The 10,383-nt window shown below is 43.2% G+C and overlaps 1 long non-coding RNA gene across 1 annotated transcript in view; it reads left to right on the forward strand.

The window, feature by feature from the left end:
* Positions 1 to 7,134, forward strand: part of LOC135317031 (uncharacterized) — a 150,128-nt gene extending 142,994 nt beyond the window's left edge. The window contains exon 5 of the long non-coding RNA XR_010376177.1: positions 5,374 to 7,134. This is a non-coding gene — a long non-coding RNA (uncharacterized LOC135317031). The remainder of the gene's footprint in view (positions 1 to 5,373) is intronic.
* Positions 7,135 to 10,383: the final 3,249 nt, after the last annotated feature.

The following is a 10,383-nucleotide window of genomic DNA, read 5'->3' on the forward strand; positions in this document are numbered from 1 at the left end:
GACCCAGGAATTGTTCGGCTGAAGTAGTGGAGACATGAGGAGTTATCTGAAATCTGCCAAGCCTCTTTTATAGTATTGCCTCTGGATACAGGGTAAGAAAATTGGTGTCCATTTTAAAGACACCATATGCCCCAGCATATTAAAAAGTACAGTTAGTGTAATGGAGCTCTAGGCGTGCGTCTTCCCCAGCAGATCAGCCAGTTCTAGGTCATTTTAACCGATGTCCTTTGTTAATTGTTGTTTGTGGATCAGATTTTCTTTTGCCCGTTTCTCTGTGGGTTATGAGAATGGCTGGTATCTCAAGCCCATTTCAGGCTGTGTCTGGCTGTCTCTATTCAACAGTCCAGATGTTTTTTACCATAGGCATTTTAAAAAAGCCTAAAACAAATAAATACATGGTCCTATCCCTTCACCTCTCCTGGGATTAAATATTCCCAGAGTGCTATTAAGGCTAATGTGTGTTTTCATCTCTTGAGCAGCAGCAGCAGTGAACAGCAAATTCACACAGATACCACTGCAGGCTTGTACATGCCAGGGCTTGAGAATCGCAGTCGTAATGCATGCTGGAGACGGCATCCTCTCTCCCCCGGTGGGACCCTGCCCCAGTGTGCATCTCACATGTAAGGAGCCAGTGTCTCGGCAAGAAAACCACTGCTCTAGAGCCCTCGGCCAGGCTGGATGTGCAGCCCATAAAGTAAACAAGATCATCTCTCCCTCCTCTGCGTCCCCTTCCCACCACCAATAACCAACATTTACAAATGAGATGATTTGTAGCTACATCAGTGGAACTTTAAAACAAGCATTTCCCTGGCAGATTCATTTGAAATACCAAGTGGTTTTATAATGGGAAAAATTAACCAAGAGGTCTTACATTTCTTTTCTGTTGTTGTTTATAATCACGGTCAACAGAAACGTCATCTTGTAATACTTCGCCCACTTATCTTGCCACACGATTATTCATACCAGAAGTGGGGATGGGAGGAAAAGAAGCTTCTGTGATTGTTATGTTTTGTAACCTCCTCCTATTTTTAAAAGGAATATAGTCCAGGACCAAACTCTGTGGGTTTACCTCAGCCCCACATCACCTCATTGCCACCAGAACCTTTGTTAATGCTCACGGGTTCTGCGTATATAGTTAAAATGGCCTCGGAGCTGCTCTGACATATGGTCCCGGGGAATTCATGGTGCAGAGCTCTGGCCTCTGCCCCCGTTTTGCTGCCCGCTCCAGCCAATCCGTCTGTGCTGGGAAAGGACCGGGCTGCTCTCCATCTTTTTCCCGGTGGTGAATTGTTTCGCACCAGCTTGGGCTGGAGAAACAAGTCTAGTCCAAGATCATCCTACACCTGACTGGTCTGGCTATAGCTCAAGGCTGGGAAATTTGAGCAGTCCTTTGAAATGATGAGTTAGGGAGTCACAGAGAGGAAGTAGGAGGTGAAGGCAACTCTTGAGGTGAAAGTCGATGGGTGTAGCCACATGGCCAGAGTTATCTGCTCGTACAAAGAAGGGGAACGGTTTACTGCCATGGCCTAACGGTGTGTTCGAGCGGTGACCTTTAGGCTTGAAACTTCACAGTTTGATTCATCCATACGTTGCTCTGTTGGCTGCAATGCAGCCCGAATTCCTATCTCGCTTTCCAAGGATTCCCTGCACCAACCAGTCACTGAGCACGTAAGGGCTGTTGGTATCCATTTCTGAGCTACACAATATGGTAGGAACCCACGGGGAGGCAAGATGCCTTACACCGCAAACTTGGAATGCATTAATGTTGAAGCAAGTCCTCAGTCTTCATTTTTTTTGTTCTATGTCTCACGTAGGACTAATGACCAGGGTACTAATTAGTGCCAGTGGAAGAAAAGAGCTTAAATGAACACTTAACCACAAAAAATAGATTGAGATTTCCCAAACAAATTTAAGAAAAGCCAGCGAGTATAAATCAGTTGCTGGAAAGTTTAGCTAAATTAATTGTGAATTGCTTTGAAGTCAGCGTATGTAAACAAACATATATACATAATTATTTACCACCACGTTATTTAGGAATTTGCATGTGACAAAACACCAAGCTATTCAAAACACATTTCTTCCACTTTATTATTGTTTATAAATCTCTTCTAGAGTTCCCAGGAAAAACAAAACCCCTGCCGCAGAAGGCATTATGTAACAAGAGAGGGAGCACTCTGGTTTGCGAGATAGGTACAACACGGGAGAGGAACGAGTGTGGTGAAATGAAGTCACACGGTTAATCAGTTGCAGACTCGTTAATACAGCTCACTCACATGAGCGTCTTTCCATTGAGAAATTCTTCTTGTGGCTGCACTTACAGACACAGGCAGCCTTCGAGCTCCGGCCTGTTGGTTACCGTGACCTAGCGGAGTCTATCGTTTTGCTGAGCAAGCTGTCCTTGAGAGTTCAAGGAGAATTAGTCGTCTGTGTGCTCTGATCACTCGCTTGAGGGACAGCGGTGGGACTGTTCCCAGAACTTGAGGGGGGTTTGTGTTCCCTCTGAAAACTGAATAATCTCTGGCTTACAGTGAGGGTCATTTCTATGGGGTTTGTTGCTTTATGCACGCCAGCTTACAGCCCCGCGGCCCTTGCGAGCGGTCTGCCCCGCAAGTAACCAATTCGTGTTTCTTGCTCCAGGCAGCCCTGTAGTTCTGCAGTTCTTATACACCTGGCAATTATCAGCAGCAGCATCCGGCTATCTGCAGTGGATTTTACTGTCTTCTGTATAAATCTATTCTTCAATTACACCAACCATCCACCCTAGAATAAGAAATAAGACCAGTGCATTATCTGTATTCTGTGCAAAGCCTGGAGTGTAATGTCTCCAGTGATACAGAACAGCCACAGGTCTGTCATGCTACTGCACCAGGCAGACGTGATTGGGGCATCGTTACTGGACGAGCAAGAAGGCAGAAGAAGGTAATTAAGGGAATCTGGAACAAATTCTCCCCATAGGATGATGATGTGATGGTGACTTGCGCCAGCAGAAAAGCTGGCCCACTGAAACTCATCTAAGATTTTGGGGTTATTGAGTTACAAACTACTAAAGGTATATTTTCACCTTCAGCCGATAAGGAGATGGATGCTCTGACTAATTATCTTGACAGAAGAGTTTGTTTAGAATAAATAGATAAGCTTTCATAAATCTGGAGTTATATGTGATATGACTGATATCTTGCACTTAGCCTGGCTTTAACTGTGTTGGAGGATGCTTCAGCTGGGTAGCGAGGGACAAAGCATACAGCACCGAAGACACAAGGGTAAAAACTAGGTCTCCCGTCTTGTTTCCACCAAGGCTAATGGGAGCTTGTGTTTCAGCATTAAATATGTTAGGATAAAGGTTCTCGATTCTGATTCCGCCTGGATCCATGGTAGTGATGCTGGTTAAGTCAGTCTTGTTTCTGGTCAGGATAAGCAAGGCCAGAGAGCAATTCCTAGCAAAAAAATTCAGAAACAGCTTTGGGACCTGAAATCCTGTTCACCTGCCACCCGCGGATCAGCCGTATGCTTCAGGGTACAGTAGGATAGGAAGAACCAATAGACTAGACTCAGATCTGTCTTCCATTTCTGACAAATTCTTTCAGTCCCAAAGCACTTCCAGCTTACAAAAAAATCAGCTTGCATGCAGGCATGCACAGCCAGGGCTGTAAACGGCTGTCAGCGGCTGTCCTTCATTGTTAAAAGGACATTTTGCCAGAATCTTTATTCTTCCATCCAGCGCCACCCAAAACGGGTCGGTCATTTTTTGCTCATGCCATATAAAAGACTTGGCCTTGGAGAACTGTTCCAACCCATTTTAATCTCAAACTATGAAGGCCAGATGGGCCCCTGCGTCGTGCTTCAGGGGAGCCTGGGTCTGCATCAGCTTATTTAAAGATTTCAAAGAGCGGCATAAGCTGACTCTGGTCCACAGCCATGTCTCCAGTGCGCAGGTTTAGGGCTGCACCTCGCACTCTCCAGAGTGTAGCAGGTTTTGAAGGATAATTATTTTGCTCTGATGTAAGAGGGAGAAATATTGGGGTGTAGAAAGGAAGGGCTACCCTCAATAAATGACCTCTAATTTGTAGGTCACAGTTTTCCCACTCCTTCATGATTTCAACACTTATATTCTTCTCTGGGACAAAAAAGCAGCAGCTCATAAATTGGCCATTTGAAAGGAAAAAAGGGAAAAAAACTGAAATTAAAAAGTGTGGATTGGGCACTTGAAACGCTATATTTCAAGCATTTTGCTATATCTTGCTTTGATTTAACAGTAAAAGTTTTACAAATTTGTTTTAGTGGAAATTAACATTTCTCAAGTAAATTACTCAAGTTCTGGAACAAGAAATCTCTGTTCGGTTTGAAAAACTGAAACCAGAAAATTCAAAAATTGTGTTTTTCAGACAAGGAAGTTAAATTAAGAAAAGATTTGAAACCAGAGCAGAAACGTAATAAAAATGTTTTCCATTATGTTCTCATATGTGCTGAAAGCCAGATTTCCTAAGTTTTTAACCTGAAGGAGACATGGTAAATGCACGCTGTCCCAGCCAGGCTGTTATATGAATCTGTAATTTTTAAATGGAAATCTATTACAGCCTGAATTCTCAGAAAGGAAAGGATGCTGCCTAGCAAGCAGGACATTCTTGTTTCATTAGGGAGAAGAAAATAACCGAAAGACCTCCAACAAAAGGCATTTGTTGAGGTTTTACACGTAATAGGAAACATTGCACGTTTTTAAGCGGAGTGCAGTTGTAGTGGCTTAATGACAAAGAGCGTTGCGTTTGCGAGGGGGCACACGGAAGCGCGACATGGGGAGGAGAATTTCTCCACGATTTTAAAGAGATTGTGATCTGCAGATTCAACACCAAACTCCTTTTGTAAGGTGTGGTGCTCCCTTCATTCTTTCTAGATAAATCGCATCTGAAGAATTGGTTGGTCCTGCGAAGTTTCTTCCACTTGCAATGAAGAGCACGCACTGGGTGAGTCAGGGCTGGATCTGAGCCCCAGCTGCCTCTGAAGTGAGTTGCCATGTGTGCTTATGGCTGCTCTCAAACACAGGGCACTCTTGTGTTTTTACATATGAAATAAAACTATGGCTCCCACCAATGATCTAGACGCCGGTATCGTAACCAGCACTCTGTAGACTTACTTAGATCTGTATTGCATTTATTACGGCTCCTGTGTTTTTCCATCAGTGGAAATCGAATTAGCATTTCAACTCTTCAGCTTCTAATAGTAGCACCAACACTTGTCTTCTGTCAGGGGGTTACCCTGCTGTTCCTGTTCAACAGAACTGCTTGCAAATAAAAACAGTCTCTCTCTTGGTTTGCATTATGGATTTAAACAACTTCACCAGACTAACTAGGAGCTGTTTCTCATTTTCATTTCTGCCAGGAATCACAACCAATCTCTCTGAACGCTCAGCCCGAAGAAGGTTAGAGGGATCCCGCACCGCCAACTGAAACACCAGGGCGATATACGTCATGCGCGGTCTGAAGGGAAATGTTAAGGCAGAGCTTGGACAGCTATCAACGAACGGCTTTTGCAACGTATGAGTTTCATCTGTCCTGCAAAATATGGGGGTTTGATGCTTCTGTTACTCTTACTAAACTAGAGGACGGCAGGCTAAGTGCTGTAAAACTGCAGTGCTCTGGTTACTCCTTCTACCTCTTTTACAGCTTTCCTGTGTATCGGCACCACCCAGGGAAAGAAATACCTAAATTTAACTTGCCACCTCCCAAAATCATTTCCGAGACTGAAAAAGGGAACTGAAATAACTACCGTCACAAGAACTTTTTCACAAAAAAGAAACGCTTTAGCCTGATTTCCAAATGAAATCCAACTGATGTCTTGCTTGGAAGGGACAGCTACGCTTTAATAGGTTCATCGGCTATTTCTTTTCTGCCTCTGTGTTCTTAATGATAAAGGATAAATAGGTAGAGCTGATGCCTGGGTGAGCAAATTCTCATGGAACTTCTCCAATTTAGAGGGATGAGTTAATTTGCTTTTTCTTTCCAATGCTATTTCATGCATCATATGACAAGACACATCTGTTCAGTGACTAATATAAAGGGAATATCCCATGTGTGTAAGCGGCACAAGCCTGCCTCACACTCAACCTTTCTGAATTTTTTTCGAGGGCTGGTTATGCAATAAATAAATGGGGACAAATTCATCCCAGGGAAGAACTTTTAGTCAGCTTTGAAAGCAGCAATTTGGCTTGGAAAAATATTCAACATCAAAATAATAATGAGTGCATGTTAGTGCTGACAGTCCTGGAGACAAGAATTCTCCGTGCGTCCGGAGCCAACTTCTCAAGTCCTCTCTCCTTCATATCTTAGCTCTTACATATGGAAAACCCTCAGCAGAAGGGGTGGAGGATGGGAGTGGAAGGGTTTGTAAGACTAAATGCCTCGAGATTTGGCTTTCAGCGAACAGGCATGCCAGGCCTCGAAAACCAGTGGTGAGGACATTGATGGCACCTGACGCTGTTTTGCTCCACTGCTGATCCCGAGGGAACCCACGGGGAAAGAGGGGGGTAGAGAAGAGGGGCCACTGATGTCTTCGTGCTGGCTAAGGTGCCAATAAAACACCAGACACTTGCATTTTGCAGTCCCTACGCTGGTTCTGTAGGACCTCCCTGTAGGCCACGGAGCAGGCAGCTGAAGTGAATGGCATTTGGTCTGTGCCATCTGGAGTTGTCAGTTTAATGATGTAGGACTCAGGGAACAGTTTAATAACTAAATCTAGCCAGTAGCCCTAGCAGTCCTTGGAGCTTTGCAATACTTTGAAACAGTTGTGCAATAAAGAGGAAAATAAGAACGTATTGAAAAGGAGTATTTCATCAACTAGAGGCTGGGGAATAAATCACAGAAAACCATGCACTGAAAGTAATGTATCTGCTAGATTTGGCTGGGCTTTGGGATTTGTTTTTCGTCTATTTCTATTCACAGATTGTTCGTCTGCAAATTGCTGTCCACTGCTTCAAGTGGTGTCTAAGTGCATCATGCAGTTAAAGTTTATGAACCAGTGTTGCCAGTGGAGCTCCGTTACTTCCACTAGCTGAACTGTTGGCCTTATGTATGTTTTTATGACCTTTTTCATTATTCTTGATTGTTTGATGATGACAATATATTCCTTCCTTTCTGCGAGTGACCTGCTGTGTCTTTTGTTCTCCTTTTTGACAAATTACAATTCAGAACAGAAATAATCGTGGGCATAGCAGATCTCTTGGGATAAGGGAGGGGAGTACCCCAGGGAGAGAGAACAGTTATAGAATCATAGAATCGTTTAGGTTGGAAAAGACCTTTAAGATCTTCGAGTGCAATCGTTAACCTAACACTGCCAAGTCCACCACTAAACCGTGTCCCCAAGCACCACGAGCAGGCTTAGCTCATAGCTGGATAATCTGCACATGAATCACCATCCACTGCATGAGGAATTGGATCTATGGAGTCCATCTCCACCGTCTCATCCCCTCTGACACGGGCGTTCTGGGAACTCGGCGAGCACTGGGGCAGTACTGCTGGTGGTAGTGGCAAAAGCAGAAGGCAGTTGTTTGGTCCTAGGAGAGTTGCAAAGCTGTAGAAGTTCTTTCCTCTTCCAAAGGTGAGGCAAAAAGTTGAGTGCTGAATAATTTGTTCATTACTTTGCTGGAGTAATTTTGGAAGGTCTGTCTCTCTCTTTGTATAGGTGGGTTTTGATGTTCTAATCTGGGGGTTATTTTAACGCCCAGCCCACTCCCCCCAGTGGAGCTCTTGCATATGATGAAAGTTTAAATGCACTTTGGTGTAAATAATAGCCTGCTTTTCCACACTTGTTTAGAAGGAGGATATTGTCCCTAGCTGACCGCTTCCCACTAAGAGTTTTGATTTTTACAAACTATTTCTAACAGTCTGCAGTTGGCTCTAATGATTATCGGCCACAAGCTGTAGATGAAGCAACTGTGCCGTTCCTGTGTTAGCCTTTGGCTGAAGCTGTGCCTCACTTTTTACTGATCAGCACTATGGATTTATCCTGCTTAGACACTCCTTTCAAGCACGCAGGCAGTCTTTACCGCGTCAGTGGAAAGATGAGGGTAATATTGTGAATGGCAAGGTTCCAGTTGTTCATAACTGAAGTCGTGGGATGATTGCCTTTTGTTTAAATGTCAGAGGATCATAGATGTCAGAGACGAGAAATGGCCTTTTAAAATCATCAAATCTGGATCACAGCATGGAATTCATAGAAAATCGAGGCAAGAGTGACATTGTGTGAGCGTCAGTGTTATCCCTTTCGAGTTACTGCGAATTAGCAGCTCTGACTGACATCCCACCCGAACCCAGCTGATGGAGGGGCACGTGGCATGAACTAGTCGCTGAAGAATTTTACTGAACAACACATATGGCCATATTTCATATTTCACGGTTAAAGTAATATGAAACATGTTAGGAATTAACATGAACAAACTTTGGAGGCCAAGCTAATCACAGTTCTTTAAAATATAGGCAATGAACCATAACCTGGGTATAAAATATTTCCCAATAGCTACTATAATACAACCAGCTGGACTCCGATTCCCTTGCACCGGTCAGCCCTTACACTGGAAATAACTTTAAGATCGATGCTACTGCTCGTGAAGGGAAGTACTGCTTTTGGTATAAACCAGCACAGCTCTGTTGGCAGCGACACAGCATCCTTTCCACCGGCTGAGAATCAAGCCAGTATTTCTTTAATACTAGTACTGTTATGTAACCCAGAATAACTGTTACCCCTCTTTCCTTAATCTTGCTAATTACAACCCAAGAACACATTTACCTCCTTATCTTCCTGGTGTTGCTCAAGCACTGAGTGGTTGAAGAGTTTACCATCCAGATTGTGAGGCTCAGTTTGCTTCAGGCAAATTAAGACCTAAAGCAGCACTGTGAGGTTGCAAAGTTCTCCCGTCCCTGTTTCAGAGATGGTAAAAGGGAAGCACTGGAGAGTTTAGTTGACTCGGTTTGTGAATCCTCTGGCAGAGCAGGGAAGAAAAATTGCTCTTCCTGACACCTTAATTTACCCACCAGATTAACCTCTCTCTCAATTGCTCTACACTTATTTTATTCTTTCTTTTTTTCCTCTTTTTTTTTTTCCATGGGTTAAATCTACTTGATTCTTTTTTCTTTTTTTCATTTTGTGTTTTTTAAAAATGTGCTTTGGCAGGAGTTGTGATTTTTTGGTTAGTAATCCACTTATTTTGTGGTTTAGAAAATATCTCAAATAACAACTTGGACATGTTGTTGACTGTCATTGTTGGCCGCTCATGTGGCATGAGGAACATGCAAGGAAACACGTCCTTTCATGTTTAACCCCCCCTTCCCAAACAAAAAAATGATCCACTTCCTACCACGTGCATACCTTTGGGGTTGGAGAGGAGCTGCAAATTTCCTATAAAAATGCTCATAGGTATGTAACCTTGACAGATAGATACAACCACGAACATGCGCACATCGTTATGTCTTTGTCTCTCTATTTCTGTACGTGTAGCTGTCTATCTCTGTCTTCACAGTCAAACATAAAAATACACCTTTTTAACTGAAAGGGTATTTTTATTTATAAATGTATTTGCCTGTTGTTGGCATTTTCTTATATTGTAGCTGTGACAGCTCAAATACTAGTTAGAGAAAAGCTCACTTTTTCTTTCTTTTCTGTAAACCTCGGAACTGATGGGAGCATTTTTTCTCATAACCCATAGATCAAGCCGATATGCCTTTTTCTCGAGGATGAGGAAAAGAAGCTGAACAAATAGCAGCTGTCCTTCAGTAACATGCATACGATGGCCGTAGGATGTTTGAGGATGTCAAATTTTATTGCACATAACAAGTTTATTTGCATACATTTGCTTATGCTTGTCTTTACCAGAATAAAATCCGCACTGAAGATGAAGGCTGAGCCCTTAAAGAGCAGATGTAGAATATAGTTGGAGTAAGCTTGTTGTATATATTTATGGTACATTCTATAGGTCCCAGTCAAGATCTTGGCTCACTCACGCTAGGCACTGCATAAACAATTTGCGAGAGCCTACTCTTCTCCAAGAAACCTAAATAGGCCAGGGAAGTAGTATGACAGAGGAAGAATTATTAGTTCCTTTCCACAAATAGAAAAACAGGCAGAAGATGAGGAAGTCGCTTGCCAAAAATCATGGGTGACAACCCAGATCCCCCAAGTCTCCACGCAATGCTCTGAAACAGAAGTGCAGAAGAAACGGGTGCATATACCTCTATAAAGTAGAAGTTTGGAGTCTCAAATGGGTTTTCGGTCAGCTCAGGTTATGAGCTTGGAGAGCAACAAAATCTGAGTGGGGACAGAATGTGAGGGATGTAGAAGTAGTCAGGTTTTATCGGCCTGTTGGAAAAAAAGACGACCAAATATTATTAATGGCAGCGT

This window comes from Phalacrocorax carbo, chromosome 24 (assembly GCF_963921805.1).
Source record: "Phalacrocorax carbo chromosome 24, bPhaCar2.1, whole genome shotgun sequence".
NCBI classification, from domain to species: Eukaryota; Metazoa; Chordata; class Aves; order Suliformes; family Phalacrocoracidae; genus Phalacrocorax; species Phalacrocorax carbo.